Source organism: Podarcis liolepis, assembly GCF_965112155.1.
Source record: "Podarcis liolepis genome assembly, chromosome: 9".
In the NCBI taxonomy this organism is placed as follows: Eukaryota; Metazoa; Chordata; class Lepidosauria; order Squamata; family Lacertidae; genus Podarcis; species Podarcis liolepis.
In genome coordinates, this window is record NC_139564.1 from 28,387,221 (window position 1) to 28,412,189 (window position 24,969).

Consider the following 24,969-nt stretch of genomic DNA (forward strand, 5'->3'; position numbering starts at 1 on the left):
TTAGCTAAAGTGGTACCTCAGGTTAAGAACAGTTTCAGGTTAAGAATGGACCTCCAGAATGAATTACGTTTTTAACCTGAGGTACCACTGTATCTATCTATCTACTTTATTTATTTCACTACTTTAATTATCTACTTTAACAAAGTCTTCAGTTCATGCAGTGAACGGAACTGAGTTCGCCTCAACTACTATGTACAACAATACTGGACAACTAAAACACTAGAGAGAGAGAAGAGACTATTAGTCTATAAAGGCATATTTCTTTTACGTTATATCAGGGGTGAGCAAGGTTTACCTTGCCTGGGCTGGTTCACTCCAGAGGAGATCCCTCCATGGGCCGGATCACTCGTGTGCATGAGCACGTGCGGCTGCAATTTCCAGCGTCTGAGCATGCGCAGACACAATTTCTGGCACCACGGAAGTGAGTCCCCGTGCCACGCTGCACCACTTTAGCGGAGTGTGCAGGGACTCTCCGAACAGGCGGCTTGATTTGGGGCGGCTCGTGAGCCGGTTAAATGACCCCCGTGGGCTGCTTGTGGCCCATGGGCCTGCGTTATATCCTTCAAATAACTTAGATCACAATGGCTAGTTCTGTGAGATTCGTGACAGTGGTCTATCCATGGGGCATATGAAATTGCTACAGTTTTGTGAAGTAGAGTAGGAGGACTAGCAGATGGGACTAAACACTGACGAAGTGTGTCATCATCATTTTCTTCCAGTGCTGGAATCTGAAATGTGTCACGAAGTGGTTTGATGTAAGGCACATTTTCTACAACTTTAAGAACTCTCTTTATGCTGTGATCATTATGTGATTTACTTTTGAAATCTGCTGTAAGGCAGGATGAAAAGATAATATGAGCCAAAGTTGCATAGCTGTAGGTAGGTAGGAAGATAGATGTTATTTAATATGGGTTCAGTCTCCTGCAGTAATTTATTGTACTTCCTTGAATATACCCAGAAACCTCTTAACCACCACTTGGTTGTGGCCAATGAATTCTGGGGTGTGCCCCCCCAAAAAAACTGAGCAAATTGCTAAGCAATCTTTGAAAGTTGTCCCTCCTGCTAATTGAAGAGCAGTACATCCCAAAAGCTGGGGATGGGGCCACAAGTGAGTTTCCAGTTACAAGCTCCCATTCTTCAGGGCACATCAATTCATTATTGGCAAGCAATTGATTTAGCAAAAGATGATAACCCAGCACCTATTATCAACATGTTCATGGAAAAATTCTGTGGGGGGAAAGAGGAGCAATAATAAATGTACAAGGCTGCCTACTCTTATGGGGGTAAAATCATATTCCTTCCATGTTCCTTTCACCTTGCATCCCATGTTTCTTTCTTTGGATCGCTAGTGCTGCTTCTTGGGTGTTCTTCACAGTGTGCATTTAAAACATTTACCCTGCCAACATGCCCTGGAAGATCCCATAGAGCAACTGTGGCTGCAATCCTATGCAGTGGTACCTCGGGTTAAGAACTTAATTTGTACTGGAGGTCCGTTCTTAACCTGAAACTGTTCTTAACCTGAAGCACCACTTTAGCTAATGGGGGCCTCCTGCTGCTGCTGCTGCGCCGCCGCCATGCGATTTCTGTTCTAATCCTGAAGCGAAGTTCTTAACCTGAGGTACTATTTCTGGGTTAGCGGAGTCTGTAACCTGAAGCGTATGTAACCTGAAGCGTATGTAACCCGAGGTACCACTGTATACATTTTGGTGGAATGAGTCATTGAACTAAATGAGTCTTACTTCTGAGTAGGCATGTTGCACTACGCACACCTATTTGGGAGGGCAAAACTAATTCTGGGGTTAGCAACCTGGTATGATGCTCTTTGGTTCCCTTTCTGAACATAAATTCACATTCCTATTGAATTATCAGCTTTGTGTGTTTTGTTTGGAACTATATAAATAGAGGATTTGAAAAAGAGAGAGAAAATCCAACCTATCCGCCAGCATCAGGAACATGGCCATCTGGTAAATACAGGAAAATTACACTGCCCACTTTTTTTAACTCAATCTGTCATAACTTAAGTTATTAACTGATTGCTTTTTTCATACATTTCGCTAACTGAAACCCAGAACACCCCTTTGTTAAGAAGTGTATAAATACTTTTTAAGTTAGAAGTTGATAATAGACTCATTATCATACTTTAAAATGTTTCCTTTCTATAGTCTTAGGATCATAAAAAGCTGCCTTATGCAGAGTCACACCATCTACCTCAGTAATGTCTGAACCAACAGGCAGAAACATTCCAGGGTTTCAGGCTGAAGTATTTCCCAGTCTTACCTGGCGATGCTACGGATTGAACCTGAGACCTTCTGCATGCAAGGTAGACATTCTATCACAGAGCTGCAGTCTTTCACTAGTCTCAACGATGAATTTAATATGTTGAATTTGCAGACAAATTCAACAGGTATAGGGCAGGGTTTTTTTTAAAAAAATAAGTGGTTTGTTTTGCAATCTCCCCCCTCCCCCCCAAAAAAATAATTCCTTTCATGTGCTCCACAGGTAGAAATTCCTAGAACAACAGTGTAACACAGTATATAGACAAGTGATCATAAAGACAGAAGTATTTTTAAAAGAAAAGATTTTTTTCTCTTGTAGTAAGGCTGCAGTTCTTCTTTCAGCTAGACACCCAACCCAAGCTACACGGAATTCAGGCAAGATTGCAATCTAGAGATATTGATCAGCCATATCAGCTAATATTTCCTTCATCACAATGCACACCAGTGAATTTATGAAAAGTTAATGGTGCTTTTATTCAGCACTATGAGCTTTCGCTGTTGCCCTGCACAATTACTAATGGATTGCAAAGAAGTGTGAAATGGATGTTGCCAGTGCTTTTCTTCCAGAAAGAAAGGTGCTGGCATTGCATACTCTTGAGTACCCTCATACCCCCATAAAAAAAGTACTGGACATGGCACACAAAATTACCACCTGTTTCATCAAAAACCTGCTTCACTACACAGATCTGCCTCAGGGGCCCTTTCTGGGCATCAGAGCTGAGGTGGGTGGGCGACAACCCAAAACAATGCTTTCTTGGTGGTGGCCCCAAACTTTGGAATGCACTCTCTGGCACCAACTTCAGTGAGGGGGGGAGGGAGGCAAATACCTTTTCCAATTTTACTCAGGCTTTTTATATTTTTGGTTCAATAAATCATTTTAACCTGACTATTTTTGTTTTGCTGGCAGTAGTTTGTACTGTGCTTTATGTTGTTCTTATATAGACAGTATGGGTATTTTACGATTTTTATTTTTTAAATAAAAAGTACTTGTCAGCAGTTCTGAGAGACAGTCACTGGAAGTGGCAAGATACAAACCCATTCTACATATCAATAATGTTCCAATCTATTTTTTGTGATTTACGTAACACGGCTTCAAAGGCGCCTTCTGTTTCAATTTTTATGCGCCTTCTGAAAACTCTTTGATCCCTTCAGGCTTATACAGGTAATTAAGAACACAGTTTTCCATAATAGCTGATTTCAATTTTGTATATGGCTTTTATTGTATGGCTCTATGTATAAATGTTTTTACACACACACACACACACACACAGAGAGAGAGAGAGAGAGAGAGAGAGAGAGAGAGAGAGAGAGAGATACTTTGGTTCTTGAAAGGCTTAGTTGTCAAACAAATTGGTTCCCGAACGCCGCAAACCCAGAAGTCAAACATTTAAAACATTTGACAAAATGCAACATTGTGCAATCAAATGTACAACTCATGTACAACCCTCTTTTTTTAAACAACCCGAAAACTCAAAACTTCAGGGTATCCATCATTATCACCTCTACTTGCCTGATGACATGAAAACACCAAAGACAGTTCTTTTGAATGTTAGCAGCTGACTAGATAGGAGCAACTCCAGAAAGAAATCACTTGAGGAAGCAAGGGGGTGGAGTCTAGAATTGTTTAGAATGTAGTAGAATTTCTTAAACTCTCACACACACCTTGAGCCAAGTGAAAACTGAGATTCTGCTCTATATACCAAAAGCTGCACTTATTTTCCTTGCCCAGGACAGCACAAGAGATACCTCTTTCCCACATCTTTTGAGCCTGGTTCCCTCATGTTATTAGAATGAATTAGCCCCTTGTTTCAGGGCGTCTATGAGTCTACATGGTATGCTCATTATTCCATCAATACACTTGCCCTCAGACAATATGAAGCCTTTATCTTTAATCCAAATACACCATTTATCTTCATTTACTTTGGTTAATTATATAAACAGAACAGAATAATTTTGGAATCCCTGCCATCATAGACTGGTTAGTCTCTTAAGGGGCCTCAGCATAAGATCCAAACTATTTACATAGGAGATCCTTGAAGGCCTGTCTCTGCATGTGTCTGTTCTTGTGCTATGATCTTCATCTGTGACCTTCCTCCAGGATCCACTGACACCAGAGCTTTGGCATGTGGTTGCAGGGAAGCGGATTTCTCAGTTTTGGCATTTTGTGTATGCTAATTACTTGTTTTATTGTGTTTTGAAATTTTGTAAGCTGCTCTGGGAATTCCATTCCCCTGCCCCCAGTGATGGGGTATAATCAACCCCTAAAAATTAATAAAACTAATACAATATTATATCTTCTGAAATATATTTCTCCTCTCAAAATGATATTTCCCCACCCTGTGCAAATTATTCACTGTTGTGACTATTTCCTTCCTGAAATTATTCATCATGGAGAAGAATGCATCTAGACACAATATGAGGGCCACTATCAAGGGGCCATAAAGAAGGCTGATCGCCGAAGAATTGATGCTTTTGAATTCTGGTGCTGGAGGAGACTCTTGAGAGTCCCATGGACTGCAAGAAGATCAAACCTATCCATTCTTAAGGAAATCAGCCCTGAGTGCTCACTGGAAGCACAGATCCTGAAGCTGAGACTCCAATACTTTGGCCACCTCAGGAGAAGAGAAGTCTCCCTGGAAAAGACCCTGATGTTGGGAAAGATGGAGGGCACAAGGAGAAGGGGACGACAGAGGATGAGATGGTTGGACAGTGTTCTCGAAGCTACCAGCATGAGTTTGACTAAACTGCGGGAGGCAGTGGAAGACAGGAGTGCCTGGCGTGCTCTGGTCCATGGGGTCACGAAGAGTCAGACACGACTAAACGACTAAACAACAACATCAAGGGTTAGGAATCTCTTTCAGCCTGAGGGCGACATTCACTTCTGGACAGTCTTGAAGAGGTCACATGCCAGTGGCAACAGTGGGCAGGGCAATGAATCCGAAGTTTACCTTTGTACAGTAGACTAACTTTACATGTACCCACACACCCATGTCTATCCTCTATCTAGGCATGTAGGAAGCATTATCAGTGTGCAAATACACATTCCAGCCAGGCAAAATAAACTTCCAAGGAGGGCATGAAACAGAGCTGGTGAGTGTTGTGGCCTCAGAAGAGGGGATGAGGCTGGGGAAGGGAGAGGGTCCCGGGCAAAGAGGGCTAGAGGAGGCTGTGGAAGGCCAATTTGCAGAAAGGAGTAGGAGTCAGTGGCACAGTTTGGCAATGAGTGGTTTGAAGAGAAGCATAGTTGTAATCGACTTAACTCACTGTACATGTCGTATCATTGTCTCCTGGGATGCAGAAGTTAAAGTCACCAATGGCAGAATTTTGGTGTCATTAACCAGAGTGGAAGATACACAAAGATGACCCGGGACACAATGAAGTGAAGTTTACATGCAGAAACCCCATTAAAATGAATGGGTGCTGCACAGGAATGCCTGGACAAGCCCAGTTGTTGTTCCAAAACCCAATTCAATCAAGATAGAAAAATCCCACACATACAGTTTGACAAGGATTAATACTTCCAGTGAAATTGTTCATTACCTGAGCTGACCAACTTGCTACTGAATGGCCACACAGGAGTTAATCATTGCTAATATATCCTATTGTTCATGAGCTATAGCAATGCCAGCTGCAACAAATTATTATAAATAAAAGAAGACAGAAGTTGAAGTCTGTGATTAATAGTTCAGTGAATATATTATAGTGAGTAAGTATATCCACAAGGTATTATTTCATCACTACATTCTTAGTCTGGGATACTGAAATAATGGCACACATATAAAAGCCAAATACCACCCTTTACTGATGTCCCAAATCTCAGTAGCATTACTTAATTAAATTATTCAGATGTATGGCAAAAAAGCCAAAAACTTCCATCACTGCTTTATATACCCTTCACAATGACTGTGGGTGCCAAGATCTTGGTCCTGAAGTTCATCTTCCTACCATCTGCAAAATAAATGCTCCTTGGAATCATTGAGATGTGCTTTAATGCTTTACAGCTGTTATAAATCTAATAGCTCCAGTCTAAATGGAGCTATTTTGCTCTTGTTTATAACCTATCAACAAAATATGTTCTCATGTAGTTTCAAAGAAACAATGACATTAAACAAGGATAACTAACAACCTTGCATTTTTACAGCCTTCTAAGTGAATGTTTTCTTAGGAGGAGAAGATTTGTTATGTTTATCAGGCTGAGTCGGAGCCCATTTAATCATAAAAAGGTGTAGCCAACAAAGAAATCTACCTTACTTCCTTCTTGTGCAGTGTACATTAATAGCAACATCCAGTTGGACAGAACTCACTACCATTCCCTGTTACAGATTCTGCACATATATATAAATGTCACTATGGCAAGTTCTTAAAGAAATGGGAGTGCCTGATCACCTCATCTGTCTCCTGAGAAATCTCTATGTGGGACAAGAAGCTACAGTTAGAACTGGATATGGAACAACTGATTGGTTCAAAATTGGGAAAGGAGTACAGCAAGGCTGTATATTGTCTCCCTGCTTATTTAACTTATATCCAGAATTCATGCGAAGGGCTGGGCTGGATGAATCCCAAGCCAAAATTAAGATTGCCAGAAGAAATATCAACAACCTCAGATAAGCAGATGACACAACCTTGATGGCAGAAGGTGAGAAAGAATTAAAGAACCTTTTAATGAGGGTGAAAGAGGAGAGCGCAAAATATGGTCTGAAGCTCAACATCAAAAAAATGAAGATCATGGCCACTGGGCCCATCACCTCCTGGCAAACAGAAGGGGAAGAAATGGAGGCAGTGAGAGATTTTACTTTCTTGGGCTCCATGATCACTGCAGATGGTGACAGCCGTCACAAAATTAAAAGACGCCTGCTCCTTGGAAGAAAGGCGATGACAAACATAGACAGCATCTTAAAAAGCAGAGACATCACCTTGCCAACAAAGGTCCATATAGTTAAAACCATGGTTTTCTCAGTAGTGATGTATGGAAGTGAGAGCTGGACCATAAAGAAGGTTGATCGCCGAAGAATTGATGCTTTTGAATTCTGGTGCTGGAGGAGACTCTTGAGAGTCCCATGGACTGCAAGAAGATCAAACCTATCCATTCTTAAGGAAATCAGCCCTGAGTGCTCACTGGAAGGACAGATCGTGAAGCTGAGGCTCCAATACTTTGGCCACCTCATGAGAAGAGAAGATTCCCTGGAAAAGACCCTAATGTTGGGAAAGATTGAGGGAACAAGGAGAAGGGGACGACAGAGGACGAGATGGTTGGACAGTGTTCTCGAAGCTACCAACATGAGTTTGACCAAACTGCGGGAGGCCGTGGAAGACAGGAGTGCCTGGCGTGCTCTGGTCCATGGGGTCACAAAGAGTCGGACACAACTAAATGACTAAACAACAACAATAAATGTCACATGATAAATCTAAGCCAACACCTAAAAATGTATTGTGTGATGATGGCAAACACGTTTGCAGGTATGTGCAGAAAGCAATGTTATTACCATCATGTGAAGGGGAGAGTGTGGGAGAGTTAACTGTCCTTTCTCCCTTCTGAATGTCCCCATTGCCATTCCTGCAGCAGCAGCACCCATGTTGGGGGCTGAATATCTAAAGTGGGAAGCTTGCTGGACTTGAGTAGGCTCCTGGGCAATTATGGACCCTAAACTTCCAGGAGAGAACAAGTCATCAGGTCAACTTTGTGCACTCACACTTCCATGTGTGCAGTGCCTAGAAAGCATGGCTCAGAGCGGTTTCCCCTTGCCCCATTCCTTTTCAAGGGAAAACCCACTATTTAGTGATAGATCAGAAGAAACGGCAATCTGGGGGAAACCTGAATTGTTGTTTGCTCCAACTGAGTGCTAAAGAGCAGGTTTCCCCAAGGGGGAAGCAGCGGGACAAGAGGAAGTGTGGATAAGCTCTTAGACATGTTAAAGCCAAAGGAAAAGTCACTAAGTAAAGAGAATAAGTGCCTAGAGATGTTGTAGAATCTTCATATTTGGAAGTGTTAAAAAAATCACAGATCAAATCTGTAATGTGGAGGAAATCCAGTCTGCATTTTATGTGTTCCAGTTCACCAGAGTCTGGAGGATTTCCAGTCCAGGCCTTGAGGCAGCTGAGAACATAAGATTTCTGTCAAGCTTTTCTCATGCCTAATGTGTGCTTGAGTTTGTTCTAAATAAAGTGTCTTGGTTACTATCTGTCATGTGAAGAGTATATCTTACTGTTAAGGATCCTTCAAATATATGATCACTTACTTTAGGGGAGAGGAATTTCTCTAAGTTAGACCCGCACTATGTGCACCCAACAAGCTGCACATAATACATCAGGTTATGCGCAGTAGACTATCAGACCATGCTTGATATAAAATAATGTCATTCATCTGGATCTCTTGGAATAATGCTGGATAAAATTTAAATGAACAGATGACAAATAAATAAATAAATATATAAGAGAATTTATTTCAACCGAGAGTTAAGCTAGCAGTGAATTTAGCCCCATTTCATTGACATTTACTCACTATGCTCTTTAGAAAATAGGAATGCCTTAAAGACCCTGTATACCTGAAGGAGCATCTCTGTCCCCATTGTTCAGTCCAGGTCTAGCTCCCAGGGTCTTCTGGTAGTTCCCTCATTGTGACAAGTAAAATTACAGGGAACCAGGCAGTGGACCTTCTTGGTAGTTGCACCCGCCCTATGGAACATCCTCCCATCAGATGTCAAAGAGATAAAAAAATTATACAACCTTCTGTAGACATCTGAAGGCAGCCCTGTATCAGGAAGTTTTTAATGTGTGATGTTTTATTTTGTTGTTCTGGTGGTGGTGTTTTTGTATACCCTGGTGGAAGCCACCCAGAGTGGCTGGAGCAATCCAGTCAGATGGGCGGGGTACAAAAAATAAATTATTATTATTATTATTATTATTATTATTATTATTATTATTATTAGGACTAAGTCTCCAGCTAGTCATCCAACATTTTTTTCTGAGAGTAGGTAGCCACACACCCATAAAATGATCAGTGTGGAAAATGATATAGTCCTCTCTTGCTCTTTTGTCCCTAGCATTTTGTAATGAGGCACATAGTGGCACTAAAAATGAGGGTTCTCATTTAGATATAATGGTTGACAACTGCCGAAGTTCCTATTAATTTAGTCTTTGGTGTTGCACATTCAGTGTATCATAGCATCCTTCACTCCTCTTCCACATTCACATGGCTGGAGGAGGAATAATTAAAAGTGCCTTCACACTGATTGTCTTGTGATCTGAGCATAAGAGCATGTCATAACAGAGGAACTGAAGAGAACAGCTGTGCCCCCTGCTTTTTGTACTCTTTCACTGCCTGTGTATGATAAGCAACATCTAAAAGAGCATTTGCATTAAGGTTGTAAGAGAAAATTGCATTAGCTGTTATTACTTTCATCTTCTTATTCTTTCTACCAGGTACATTAGAAATAAGAAAGGGCTTCCTGTTCCTTTTATGCTTGCATAATCCTATTTCAGTGATATGGAGCTGAATAAAATATGATACCTTCATAAAACCAGATAAAGGCCAAATGCACAAGGCCAAGTGCAATCTTGACTGAATCTCGCTGAATTTAAAAGACTATAACCTCCCTTGAAATCATCTCCCCTGCCTCTCTATCCAAAGACAGGAAATGCTCAGGCCAATGCCAAAAGCTATTTTATTATGCCAAAATGGCAAATTCCCCGTCTGGAACAAATGCATAAAGTTAATTATTTTATCCAAAGCAAAGCATCTCATTATTTTTAGTGGGACGAAAAGCATATTTTGAAAGAATAACATTGTTTCCCCAAGACACCTCTAAATGCTTAGTACAGTTTTCCCTGAGTCACTCACTTGTTTTCTAAGAACTGGTGTGGAGCCAGTTGAAATTGTCCCCATTTGAAATCTCGGCTCATGAATGTTCTTGCCAGATGGCCACAACTCAAAACAACCCACTGTCCCTCTGTCTCTCATCAGTAGAAGAGCAAGGATGGTAACGCAGGCCTAGCAAACAGGTCCATTGCACAGATCTCTAAGGCAATGTATGCATTGTGATTCAGTGCTCTTATTACTTGTACAAAGCATTGTGAATGTTTAAATGTTGTCCACATTCAAGCATCATTTAGCTGTTAATCCACTTCCACCTTGCCCCCATTCAAAGTAGACTGGAGCAGTCCACCCGTACATGTATTTGATTCTACATAGGTGGAACAGTTTTGGTATTTCCTGTTCATATCAGTAGACATCATTACTTTTGTGTTTGTCCCTGCTAGCTTTGGATAGATATGAATTAGAAAGAAAAGCCATATTTAATCCCCCCCCCCATTCTTCATGACACCCAGCTGAAGAAGCAAGGATGTCTACATGGTTGTGTACCCTCCAGTCTTGGTACCACCAATAAAATGGAGAGGGTTTTCAGTCTCTTGTGATTAAAGATTTGTTGATTTATGAACCAATTAAGCTGATTAAAGCTCCAATCCAAAGGTCACTTCCTGATGAGCCAACCCATTGAATACAATGGAACTAGCTTCTGAGTAAACATGCACAGGATCACATGTGTAGTTTGCAGTCTTTTTTTTGGGGGGGGAATGGATGACACACTGTAAATATTTTAGCTAAACAGCTGCATTTTATCACAGACTTTCTACACAAAGACTCTTGTCTAAAATATTAAATCTGTAAGGTTTTTCCCACTCAGAGAGAATCTGTGGAAAGCCATCCATTATCCAGAAGCTTGCTTTTTTTAGTGCAAAAAGGGGGAGCAGGGAGATGCAGATGGACAACTGTTTACATCTTCTCATCATTTGCAGAGGTTATTTAGCAGTCACTGCAAATGCCTTTCATACAGCTGCATTTATCTGTGCTTTGATTTTAACTTCAAATATAGAGAAAGCACAAAGAAAGTGTTAAATAATTTGGTCCAGACAGTCTTGGATTTCAGTACAAAATTTCATTTTAATAAACAACCTTATTTAACAGTTTATTCTGTCTCCAGTGTAGGTGTCAATAGTGTACCTATACCTGTCATACTACTAGGAGGTTTTAAAAGCAATCTATGAAAAAGGTTGGCAGCAGAGGCGGTTTTTAGATAAAACTAGACACTGAGCTGCTGGGGGCACCACAACAGTGCTGTAGATAGATAAACTTTATTTGCCTTAGCCAACGGCCATAGCAACATAAAACAAGTGATATATACAATTAAAAAGACAACAATGAATAAAAAGGACAATCAAATGGCCCTTAATCTCATTGCACCCTAAACCTAGCAACCTTTGCTATTGTCTGATCATTTTGATCTGATAACAGAAAGAACAATGTGGCCACAGATGGGTGGCCTGGGATGGTGAGTAGGAGTGGGGTGATGATCTCATTCCTCCGGTCTTTATAAAGGGGACAGGACAGGAGAACATGAGCCACTGCTTCCAGATTGCCATCTCCACAGGGGCAGTCGTTTCCCAGTTGGAATCTTTTGGCATCTGCCCTCAAGTACGGCAGAGGGCATCACATCCAATCTGGCCAGTGTGAAGGCACGTCTGTATTTTGGGATAGTTAATTTATACAAATATTGTGCCAGGAAATCAAACTGGGGGGGGGGAGGCATACCAAGGACAGAGTTTCTTTATAATGGCCAAATTGTTCTGTTGCTCTAAGTCCTTCAGATGCTGTTCAATTAGCCCTTTTGCTTTAATAAAGCCCATCGTGAGAAGCTGATGTGGGTGGAGTCCGCAGGAGAGGAATTTTTGGTGCACAATTTTGGACCACGCACAGTGCTGTAGAATGAAGTGTGAGAGGTGGGGGCACCAAATTTTAGCATTGCACAGGGCGCCACTGAAATTTGGGAACACAAAGTCTGCTGCTGGTGGTAGTGGGAAAGGATCACATTGGGGATTCCCGTGTTATTATGGCAAGAAGATCCATAGACCCTGAATTCTAAAAATTATTAAGAATCACAAGTGTGTGTGTGAGAGAGAGATCAGCTATATTAATCTCTAGCTATATTAAAACCACTAAGCCAAACTGATATTCTAATCAACTGTCTTTAGAAATCAAAACATTATCACCAGATTTAAATGCATGAAACTGTAAAATCATATTTAAATCCCACTTGGAAGGTGCTCCCCCCCCCTCTGCTTCCATTAGGAGTATATTCTGGAATGTATTTCTCAGAAAAATCTGAACTTTTTAATGGCATCTGGTTCTCATTGAAATGTGGGGTTTTTCTCTGTGGAGTTTTCCAGCTGTGTTGATTGAGAAACAGTAAGGACAAGACACTTGCTAGAGGTCACTGAGGGAATTTCTGGTTCAGTCCAAATGTAAACAGCTTCATTTATATAATACATGGAAGCTTCCAGAATCACTTCATAGCCCTTTCAATAACCATATGCTGGTTGACTTAGAAGACAGTCAAAGTTTTATTCTGGCATGTGGTGTTTTGGTTCTGCGCCCCTCCCCAAGATGTAACCCCCCCCCCATGCTTCCACTTGGCATCATTGTAGAATTATCCCGGTTTATGCTGTTCATGCACTTTGAAGTCACAGAATCTAGCCCTCTGCCTATCAAAGAACAATCCAACATTACACCTTATACCTACAATCTGAAATTGATCTGAATCTGGCATGTATTAGCCAGTCATAAACCTGACAGTATCCATTTACCTATATTGTCTGGGCTCACATATTGCTCACAGTATTGTTGAGCTCGACGCTTAAATCTGGCAAGCCTAAGAGCGGGTTCCTTTATCCCACACAATGAAAGGAAAATGCGTTCTTTCTCTGCTTCTGCTCTAGTGTGAGAAGTAAATATCACAAATCTCTATAGTGATCCTGGGATCTCCGTAACAGCCCACTCATTTCAGTACATGACAACTGCAAAGACTTATGTTACAGCCAAACTGTAAACAGATAAAGATCCCCTAAGAAGGCTCCTTAGAATGCTATTCAGTTATTTGGATGTTTATCCCATCAGTCCCAGAGGCTCTAAGCTGGTTACAGTAATTTAAACACACAACTGAAACCAAAATAAAATTTAAAAACTTGTCAAATGTCAAACCCTTCATGATACATTTCTCATCTACTCCCACCCACGCCGGCTCTCAGAATACCGCTCTCTGATCTGAATCTAGAGATAGAAATCAATTTCAGCCTTATTTGACCGATAAGCGTTGCCTAGATGCTTGGGTGGACGACATGACTGAGCCAGGCTCCTTCCTGCAAATGCATCAAGAGCAGGACAAATGCCATTGATCTGCAGAGTTTAATTGCATGCATTATGCAGTAGATAAAGCTTACCTATAGTTTTCACAATTAAGCACTTGCATGCAACTAAGGTTGGAGATGAAAGAAGAGCTTATAACAACATCCCCTCACATGTTCAGTTAATGTGTGAGGTGGGGGGATTGCAGCGGCTGGACAAGCCCCAACACTCTCTTTCTGCCTGTCTTTTTGGCTTCTTTATGTTTTGGCTACACATTTGCCCAGAGTTTATAGTTCATGGCACCCACAGAAGATAAGAGAAAATATGTGCTCAGGAATTTTTTCCCCAGCACTCAGAATATTGGGCTAAAGCTCAGCCATGCTTCACCCAAAAGCCATGACTTAACAGCATAGGTTTATGCTAATGTTTTCCACTGAATATCATATTTTCTACCACATTTAGCCCCTGAGGCATGGAAATGAAAGCAGGGTGGTACATTCCAGCCATGTTCTTGTGACCATGTATGGCACTGACCTTACTTCATGTGTACAGCTTGAATTGTCAATGACTAAGACTCTATTATCACACCTCAGAAGCGGGTCCTGGCCTTTTTGTCCACATGACCATTCCAAAATATGCATTCCTTAATAATGCATAGCAGCTTCGTACATTTTCTGCACACCACAGATGCATGAACCAGCATGGTTTCCTTTTTGTCTAGCAGTTATTGAGATTCAAGAGTGTGTGGTCAGACAGTTGTATAAAAAGGCTACATTCTTTGGAAGATATTTTTTTAATAACTCCTACATTTTAAAAAGCTATACAAATGTAGTTTCAGACAGTTCATCTTGATAAGAACCACAAGATTCTGTTGCAGGCTAAAAAAAATAGCAGAAGAACAGTTACAACACAATTTATGATGGTGCCTGTTTTCTATTAGCCTGGAAATATAACAGGAACTAGAGCTTAACACTTTCCTTTTGGCCCTAAATGCAATCATGGAATGCAACCCTGCATGGAAAGATGAACAGAGAAAAATTAATCAAATGCTTCAAGGCTCAATGAAAAAGAGTTTGTTCACTTTTTAACTGGGAAGACTAAAGATCACATTTACTCACAATTTAGTCCTCATATTTGGAATACTGTACTGTATTGTTCTGATGCAGTAAAGTAGAATGTACAGGTCCACTACAATTTTCTATTCTGCCATGACATATCTAACCGAGATTGCCTGTTAACAACAATCTTTTCTCTTGTACATATTTTAAAGCTTGAAGCTTTCTGATGAGGCAGTAAACAGAACTATCCCAATTAGTACCTATTTGTGACAACAGACGGTGTGTGAGAGAAAAACATGTGGCTAGACAACCCAAGGGTATCAGGCTGGGCTCATAGGGACTTCTATACAAACCCCATGAGCTGTGCATCCCATAACCAACCACTTGGATTTTATTGGAAATGGGTTTGGTAATTGCTAATTAGGAAGGGCTGTGCTCATTAGGGGAATTCTTCTATTTAATACAAGTGGAAGAAAAATGAAATGGGTAAACAAGGCCTAAATTCTGAGAGACTTACTCATGACTAGAAGCTGACTCAGGCTGTGTACAGATGCAATTATTTCAGACTGATTTCCCTGCTCCTACTTAGCTGGCTATGTAGCCCCTCTTCTGCTTCAGTAAATATACTGTAATAAAGTATGTTGGCATAACCACTTATAACCGTAGTGTAATGATGCGAGAGTCTTGCTATGAGGTCAACTGCTTTGCTGGGGAAGCCTGTCTTTTCCTTTAAAACCTCAGACATTAAGGTCTAATGCTGAAAAGAGGAAAGCATTTTGTAGGGGCAGAGGGAAAGAGTTGGAAAATAAGAAGAAAATGATATTGAAGTAGCATACTAAATCATTTGGAAAAGGTGATGGGCTGGACAGAGAAGTTCCTGCTGTTGAGTCTAGTCCACTGTATACAATTGTACTTTCTCCTTTCCTTACATTATATGAAAATTGAATAGAAAATGGTTTCTCCTGACAGGCCATGGTGGTGATTTAAAAAGTGAAATGAAAAGCAATAAGCAGAGGTTTCAATAAGCAGGTGCATTGCTGCTCAGATTGAACCATACTGAGATTACTAAAATGCATGCTGCACTAACAAGATTAGTGCATAAGGTAAATACCACAGACTGCTGTGCTCATGGAACATGAGAAACATGGGCACAAGCTAGCTAAGGTAGAACTGATTTACCTCCCAATGATTTCAAAAGAATGGATTCAACATTCCTCTTATGGGGAGAGGGATGGAATTAAGAGAGTTTAATTTTGGGAGGTTTTTTAAATGCCCTATCTAAGTCACATAGTTATTACTTCATTGCTGACATCACAAGAAGAATGTGTTGAGAACTTCTTTAGGGGTTGTAGCCCTGCAGGGCATCAGTCTGAGGAAGGCTGCCTTAAAGAAAGACCACTTTTTCTGGATCTAACTGCCTACAGAACTTCTATAGAAATACATGCTTCACCACCCCACTTCTTGCTCTGTATGAAAACCAACTTAAGTTAGAATTGTAGGGTTGAATTCAACACTGTGGTATTACAAAAGTTCTGACAGTTTGCTAGATGTAATAACCCCCCCCCCAACACTTGCTGTTCTGGGTTTTCTCCCAACCCTGCTCAAGCCAATATTTTTTTTGGGGGGAGAGGAGAAAGCCACACTGTGTAAGGCCCCCTTACACAAGGTTTTAACTGAGTTTGTTAGGTGATTTGTCTATCTTTACCCTTCAAAACCAAAAAGAAATGCAAAGCTAAAAACTAACTCCTTCATTGCACTATATGTAAACAGAAGCAGTCCGAAATTATTTTTGAATGAGGAAGAACAGCAGGTTTCATTAGCAACTTGTAAATAACAGAGATTCTGGAAAAGATCATTAATTGCAACACACAGCTTTTTAAGTCCACGCAATAAGTTTGCATTTCATACAGTACCATCTGGAAGAAGGAATTTGCAGAAAGGGACTCTGAGGGAGATAATTGTCTACCACGAATAACAAGAACAACGCCCTTGAGGTCAATTACATAACTTTAGCAAATTTTAATAGGCTAGATTTGCATCTACAGGCGACAGCATTTAAATACATTATCCAGATTAAGTCCTGGCTCACATATGCCAGTTCGTTACTTAATGACTGCAGCATCAAATGGTGCCTTGCATTTGTGAATGAAGGCCAAACTGGTTATGATCAGATTACCTGTTCCTTTCTAACATTCTGCTTTGTGGGATACCCTTGGAAAAGATGTAGGAGGTGCAAAGGGGAAAAAATGAAGTTCCATCAAACAAGCAGAAATCCTTACTTTAATGGGACAAGCTAGCCACATACCATCCAGGATCTGAACACGAGGCAACTACAGCAGCCCCTAACACAGCCTCTGCTTAAATATCCCCAGAGGATGAGAGCCCACCACCTCTGAGGCAGTCTGTTCCACTGTTGAACAGCTCATAGTCTTCAGAATTTTCTCCTAATGTTTATCCTAAAACAACTTATTTGCAGTCTTCACCCATTGGTTCTAGTACTGCTCTCTGGTGCAGCAGAGAATGAGGCCACATTCATACAATACATTTTAAGCCCCAAGATACAACTTTAAGCAAGGCATGGCCAAGCTTGGCCCACCAGATGTTTTGGAACTACAATTCCCATCATCCCTAGCTAGCAGGACCAGTGATCAGGGATGAATTGGAATTGTAGTCCCAAAACATCTGGAGGGCCAAGTTTGGCCATGCATGATTTCAATACTCAGGGCTTCCACCAAATAATTCTGGGAGTCAGGGGTAGCACGTCCCATTTCACAGTTTAAGGCAAAACGGGAAGTGCCACCCTGACCTGCTGCCAATACCTCCGCCTGTGCTGCTCACCCCGTCACCTCCACCACTGGCAGAGAAGTGGCGCAGGCATCAGTGTGATTTCCAGTGTGATTGTGCCAATTTCCAGCAAGATCAGTGCAATTTGCCCAAAATCAATGACGCTTCTCTGCCAGTAGGGCAGGCACAGTGCTGATTTTGGGGCTTCTGCCACCTGAGGCAGAGGCCTCACCCCACCTAATGGCTGTGCTGGCCCTGCTAGGAGTTGCAGTTTGTTAAAGGTGTTTAGACTTGTTGGGAGGCTCTGACTACCCTCCCAGAGTTGCAATTTTCAGAGTGCTTCTCTTCACAGGGAACTCTTATAGCTCTGGGAGGGGAATAGGGGTCTCCTAACAATTCTCAGCACCCTTAACAAACCACAGCTCCCATAATTCTTTGGGGAAAGGCATGCCTATTAAATGGATATAATGCAACTTTAAAAGTACAGTTCAAATGTGGTCTGAATGTTGATTAACAAACCAGGGAAATAAATCAAGATGTGAGGCGGGGAAGGGTGAGGGAAGAGCATGTGGTTATGGCATTTGTCTACAGTTTATCTAGCCTTGGAGCCATGGGCTTGGAGGATCATTCAAGCATGGGCAGTGTTTTGATAACTAAAGGCTATATTTCAATTAATTCTTTTGATGGAGAAATTTCAATCTGTACTGTTTCATGGCAATCCTCCTCCTTCTTTGTAGTGGTTTAACAATGCCCAGGAAAAAAATGTATTTTCCAGTTTTACCCAGACATTTGGATTATGCATTGACTGAAAGTGGTCAGGAATCAACTCCAGTAAAAATCAGTTGTCTGGCAACCTTAGCTGCTTATCATGATTGTTAAATCATTAGGAACATAGAAATAGCATAATACTCATGCCATAAAGACAGGAGTCTGGAGATGCTGGGCTTCTAATGCAGCTCCTCAACTCCATTAATTTTCTTTAACAAGACAAACAAGACATTAATTTAAGCCTAAGGAAGGCATGCACTGCCTTCTGCATCATGGCTATGTTTGAGAATGCTGTTACAAGGGCATTCCCTAGTCATGAAAAGAAACATTTCTTAAAATATTTATTTACTCTCAAACACACATTCTGGAGATACTCTTAAGAGGACGACAGTTTGCATCTTTACATTTATTGCCTTGCCTTTTCTGTTAACAGGTGTGCTAGCAGAAAAGAAACAAATATTGCTCTCTACCACATTCCTTTTCCTTTCTGTCTATTTATTGTGGGAAGCCAAGGCCATCTCAGTAATCTCTGTTCACCGTTGTGCTCAAGGCTGTCTGTAGGTTGTCTACCTGGGATTTAGGAAGGTATTACAGTATTCTACACACAAGATTGCTATGTTAACATCATCTGTGCTCTCTGTGCTGAACTTTGGCTACAGGATTAAACTTACACAGGGGTTGCTAGCAAACATGGTTGGTTTAAGAGGGCTATATGCAGGGTCCAAGCAGGGCTCTAAAACACAAGCCTTGGGAAAGAAGAGTCTAAAGGTTGTGTCTGAATACAATACAATTAGGGCTGCCAGTGCTGTAGATGTTTCTTTTGTCTTGGCAAGGCTACTGTACTTTCAGCAGTTTCCTGACAAGCAAACATCCAAAAGGCAAACCTTTTCCTCATTGTTGCATCTTTGTGCCAAGCAAAGCCGCATTTCTGTGTGCTATTCCACTGCTGAATGCCTAGCAAAAATCCTCAGAAGCCCTACCTACTTACAAGCAGGTCAGAAGCTTGTATGAGAGTTGCTTTGAATGAACAAGTAGGTACAGTAGCTGTTTATTTATTTAACCTATTGTGGAGGTGAGGCATTTGGATTCATCTTGCTTCAAAGCTCTTTGCGATATAGGAGTTTCAGAAGTCCAAAGTTCAGAAATGGTAATGAGAAATATGGAAGTACAGTGGGAAGCACCCAGTACTTATTGACATTATCTCTATGGGTATTCCCAATATCAGTTTCTTGTTGTTCCTTGTTTTACTGATTCGTTCCCAGCTTCAAAACTGCATGTTAAAACTGCCTGATAATTATTTTAAAAGAGATATATTTTCTCAAAATACTTCTACTGTCCCTAATTCCAGGAATGGAAAGGCGGGCAGTTTCCTAAACAGCAACATAACACACTTTACAAAAGCAAGTAATATGTGGTTTTAAAGGGTCAGCAATACCTAGTTGGGTCTTGTAGGTTTCCTCCCTCTCCACTGTCTGCCTCTCTTAACAAAGAAATACCAGAACGTTATAATTTAGCTAGCTTTACTTTTATTCTTAGAAGGCTGTTTGTACAAATGACAGAACTATCAATTTGTACAAGCTACTGGAAGTGAACCCTAATAAGCAGAGAAGCAAATATTGCCAAATTCATCTAACATCTTTCATTAAAGAAGTATCTACTTGGCAAGTTATAAGCAGAAGCCTTCTTTAGTTCCTATTCCAGTTCCACCGTTGGCCACCATGTACAATATGATCTTATTCACAATTACTCCAACTATGTTCAATGGGACTTATTTCCCATGAAGCGTACATTGGGTTACAACCAAGGGACTTTAAAATTGGCCTAAAGTTAAAGTTCAGTGACTTCATTTCCCTCACTCTTATTTCCATCAACCACCTTAAAGTATGCGAAAAGCGTAGGCTTCACAGTTGGGACTAAAATGTCACAAGATGTTACGGTGCAAAAGAAATATGAATTATTTGTTCTACATCAAAGTTATTATCAGCATCTTTAATATCTCACAATTCCACTTGTAGTCTGTGGGCACAATCCATTCATCTTCTGCCTCCTATTGCCTGAGGACGTTTTCTGCTGCTGACTCCCTCCTCACAACCGCCCATTCCTGCAAACTGATAGCCCACCTGTGTGTGGAGAGCGGCACTCATGGAACAGCTGCGCACTGCTAATTGTGTGCAAAAGAACCCAACAGATTTGAATCTTATGTGTTTTGTTCTTATCTTAATGAGCAGAGCAAATGTGAGACCCTTCAAAGGTGTTTTCACAAGTTCATTGTTTATGAAAAATCTGTATTTGAAAGATACGATAAATCATTTATGCACAAATATTTCTAGGATTTGTAAAGCATTCTGAGAAAGAACCAGGAGTTAACAGACATGCTCTGAACAGCTAAATGTGAAAAATATAAGCAGGCTTTAACAGAAAGTTGAAGATGACTCACCTGTCTTTGCTTTTGATTTGGAAACAGCTAGCCCAGCTACATATTATTTTAACAGTGGTCATCCTGGACTTCAGCTGAACATGAGAGAACTTCTTAGCGGTATTTATATTAGATTTCTGTAATGGGATTACTACCAAAACTATCTTTCTGATTATCAAATTATGCTAGCAGACTACATGGGATCTCATTGGTTCTGAGGATACGCAAAACTTTGATCTAATTTTTTCCTATTGTTGTGCCAGAACTATATTTAAATGCTCCACCTGAGACTAGCAATTTTAATAGGCAATGTTCCGTTGGCCTCCCTGTGAGCAAGATAATCTTATATTCCCAAGCCTTGTGGAGAGGTTACTATTTTTAAGAGGAACAAGCATGTCCAACTTTGCACCACTGCAAATTCAAGAAGGAGCAGAGATATGAAACTAGTTGTTGTGACTCATAAAGAAAACAAAGGTAGAAACAAAGCAAAATAGACAGAAGATTTTACAGGGTCTTTCCAAGTACGTATCTTATTTGGGATTTCCATACAAAGATCAAATAGTAACCACCACCACCACCACCCCAAATCTCTCTCCTACTCTGCCAACTAACCCCTATCACAGCAATAGGAAACTCTTGGAAAAATAGATGGGAACTCTCCTGTTTTGTGCAGGCAATAGCCATGGAGTGGACCTGAATGAAGACTGCCAACCACTGTGGAATGGCTGGATGGAATATAGGGCCTGGCGGGGACCCAAGAGCCTCCACAGCAGCTGGGGAAGCAGCAACAACCACAGAGAAAATGGCACAGCTCACAGTGGCGCTGTGGAGGTGCTGTGGTGAGCCATAACCACCGCTCACCCTGAAGTAAGTGGCCATTGCTGCAGCAGATCCCATAACCATCTGCCAATCTAATGGCAAGAAGGATAATGCATCAGTCCAAGACCGCTTTTGGAGGCAGAAGATGATGGCAGAAGATGAAAACTTCCTGCAAGATAGCTACAAGGCCTTGGGTTTAGCTAAGTCAGAGGAGGCATAATAACAGAGATATGGATTTAAAATCAAGATGAAAATATCCCTCTCACTTCCAGCATAAAGGCAGCTTGTAGTCTCATGGCTATGGGTATAGTCCAGCTAAAGTCAAGTGTCTTAGGCTATGCTTGGTTTGCCACAGGGACATTTAAATCTCCTGATGAAGTGGATTCCATCACTTCTTATTGTCTCAGTCTTTCTGTCCTCTGCCCATCACCTTTCCCAGTCATAAGGCACACCTGGAGATCTGCATGCCACAGCAAGTGGGCACATGCCAGGACCAGGGAATTAACTGGTTGGTGCAGCTGCCTGCTGCTGTTCTGAAAGGTCTTGGGATGGTGTCTGGAATAAGGGATGGCAACGGTCAGTGTTTTGCACACAGTCAATACTTTACCCTGGCATTTGACATTATCTGTCTGTCTGTCTGTTTGTCTATCTATCCCTATTCTCTTGACTGCAGTTTTAAACTGATTTTAATATTGTATTTATAAATTGCTGTAACCCGTCCTGGGAACTTATGAGTGGGTAAGAAATCGTCCCCATGGAACTTTGGGTGGATTGTGGACAAATACACAATTCATAGCAACATATTTAAGAATCCAATGAATAAACAGACAATGATTTCTACCACATATTTTCTTATAATGGCCTAAATCAATGGACAATTGTACAGAGTCTACTTCCCTGCTTCTGCTGCTCCTCTTTAGGCATAATGCTGTTATTACTATGTCAGCTGCTGGCTGTTACAGTGAACTATTAACACTTATGCAGAGTTAAACTAAATTCAAATTTCTTATTTCGAAAGAAGAGTAGAAAGAAAGAAAGAAAGAAAGAAAGAAAGAAAGAAAGAAAGAAAGATTTCTTTGCAAAAACAGTATCATTTATTTTTCCTGCATTTTTCCTCCTTAAGACTTTTGTGTGACCTTCTGAACTGGGCGAAGCACTATGGCTTCATCTTCTAGTTATTTACATGAGGAACTCAAATGCCTTTATAAACATAATCCTGTTTGCTAATTGCATCACCCATTCTGACCTCTTCCTACTTTTCTTGTAAATTGTTTATTTTTGTTCATTCCATTTGCCATTTAGAGATTCTACCTACGCATATCAGTTTAGTGCTTAATCTTACCTCTTGATTCGCGTCATCTTGCTGAGATGTCAGAGACAGCTCCTTCTTCTGCATACTTTGGGATTTTTTTATTGTTTGCATTAACATCCGTAGTTTGTCAGTCATGCAGCTGGGGTACACTCAGTCTTTCGTAAGCTCTTCTATGCTTCTGCAACGCGGGGGTTTCTCTTTAATCAGCATATGGTCTGTAATATGGAGATTGTTTTGAATGTGATGTCATGGGAAAAAGTGTTAGTTGAGTCAATGTGGAAATTTGCCCAGATACTTTTAAGTTGCTCCTTCCTTGCACATACTGTCATCTGTTTGAGACCGTCCTGTTGCTTCCCAGTGGCTCCCCATCCTCACCCAGGATCACTTTCCAGTCCAAATATAGCACTAGTGGAGCGAATAATCCCCAAAAATGATTGTTTGTACAAAGCGCTTGGCAATCCAACCAAAATCCTTTCCAAATCCGAACCAAATGTGTCAGTGAGTATGAAACAGTTCTGTAGGATGCTTCTAAATGCCTCAATTTTATTTTTACAATATTGTGCCAATGGGATGATTTGTCATTGGTTGTTGAAAATTGTTGAGATGATTCAGTGCCGTTGTCAAGAGCTATAAACTGGAAGTTCACATTTTAATCTCAGCTCATATGTAAATCTACCGAATGGCTTGAGGTAAATCATATTTGTCTCATAAGTTATCACAAGATGGAAGATAGCTATACCCTTGAGGGGAGTGGTTGTAAAGAATACATAATGTACGTGAAGTGCTTTCAGCAGGAAAGTAAAGTGTGATTTAAATACCATGTTCTGTTTATATTTTAATATGCATTCATTCACATATTACTTTATACTACAAGGAATGGGTATCATTGGATAAAAAAGCCTATTAAGATTTCAACATAGCCACCATGATAGAAAAATGTTAAACATCCATGTAGGTTTAAATTCTTGTTTCTTTCCAAACTTTCTGAATGGATGCATGTAGCAGGTCAGCAGTGGAGACTGCCACCTTCCCACCCTTCTCTCCATGTGCATTAATTGAGTGTCTGAAAGATCATAGGAAGAGCTGTGCTGGATGAGACCAAAGTCTTATGGGATGCAGCATCCTGTTTCCCATAAGGACCAAACGGATACCAATAGGAAGCCCATAAGAAGAACATAAAAACAATGGCCCTCTCTTCTTGTTGCCCAGTGACTTGTATTCACTCTGCCATTGATCCTGGAGTATAGTATACAGACATTAAGATGAGTAGCCCTTGATAGACCTATTCTTCCTAAATAGGCCCAATCCCCCTTTAAAGTCTTGGCTGTGAGGTCTGGAAGACCTGCTCCCTGCCTTGCTAGCCTTCTTCCACCTGGCTTGGGAGGATTGGGCCCTGACTGACTGACTACAGAAGCTGAGACTGCTGAACTGACCCTTGGGTTGGGGTATTGTTTAGGTGGGATTGTTGTGTGTGTATGTGTACACACACACACACACACACACACACACACACACACACACAGAGAGAGAGAGAGTTCCATTATGGTTGTGTACTTTTCAATGTGCTTTATTTGTTGTGTGTGACTACTTTTGTTACATTTGTAATTATTTAAATCTTTTCATGTTGTAATGCTGCCTTGAGCATGGTGTTAAGTATGGAAATAAGACATACAAATTAAATGATAATGATGATAAGAAAGGAACTGTTTCTTCAGTTCCCTCCTCTTCCCGAGGGTAGGCTTTATAGATGACCTCCTGGAAAGTGAAAACTCACATGCCAATAAGGGGAAGATGATTGCTGCAATTTTCTGATACTTGAGAAGCTAAGGAAGATAATACTGGTGGGCTCCATCACCCTCATAAATAAATTTGTGAAGATGAGAGGTGCTATGTGCACCTGTGAGATCCATAGTTCTGGAATATCCGTCCCAAAAATGAGTTGGTGATTCTACCACCCTCATAAGTACATTTGTGGAGTTTAGGAATACTGTGTGCCCTTATGAGTCCCATAGTTCTGGAATATCCTTCCCCAAAACTGTCGCTGGACATAATTAACTTGGATTATGCTATGTAAGATGACCTTGGTTTTCAGTCAGTCAGTTGAGGGAGGGCTAACCCAACATGAAGAGACTGTGCTGTCGTCTCTCATTTTTATGTCTGTCAGGAATAGTGAGATGTTATGTAACACTGGAGAGGGAGGGGGAGCTGGGAAACTGCAGTCAGCACTTCGTTTTATTTGGCTTCATGAGAACTGCTGAAGGCTGCAGAAGCATAAATGATAAAACAGACTGCAGGGAAGTGGCCTTAGAAAGGCCTATTTCCCTTTGAACACAGAAGAAAGCTCAGGTCAATAAAACATC

General features: G+C 40.9%; 1 protein-coding gene across 1 annotated transcript in view; it reads right to left on the minus strand.

Annotated features, from left to right (window-relative positions):
• Positions 1–22,801, minus strand: part of PDE5A (phosphodiesterase 5A) — a 125,018-nt gene extending 102,217 nt beyond the window's left edge. Inside the window, exon 1 of the mRNA XM_083460280.1 lies at positions 22,640–22,801. The gene's annotated coding sequence lies outside the window, so the exon portion shown is untranslated. The remainder of the gene's footprint in view (positions 1–22,639) is intronic.
• Positions 22,802–24,969: the final 2,168 nt, after the last annotated feature.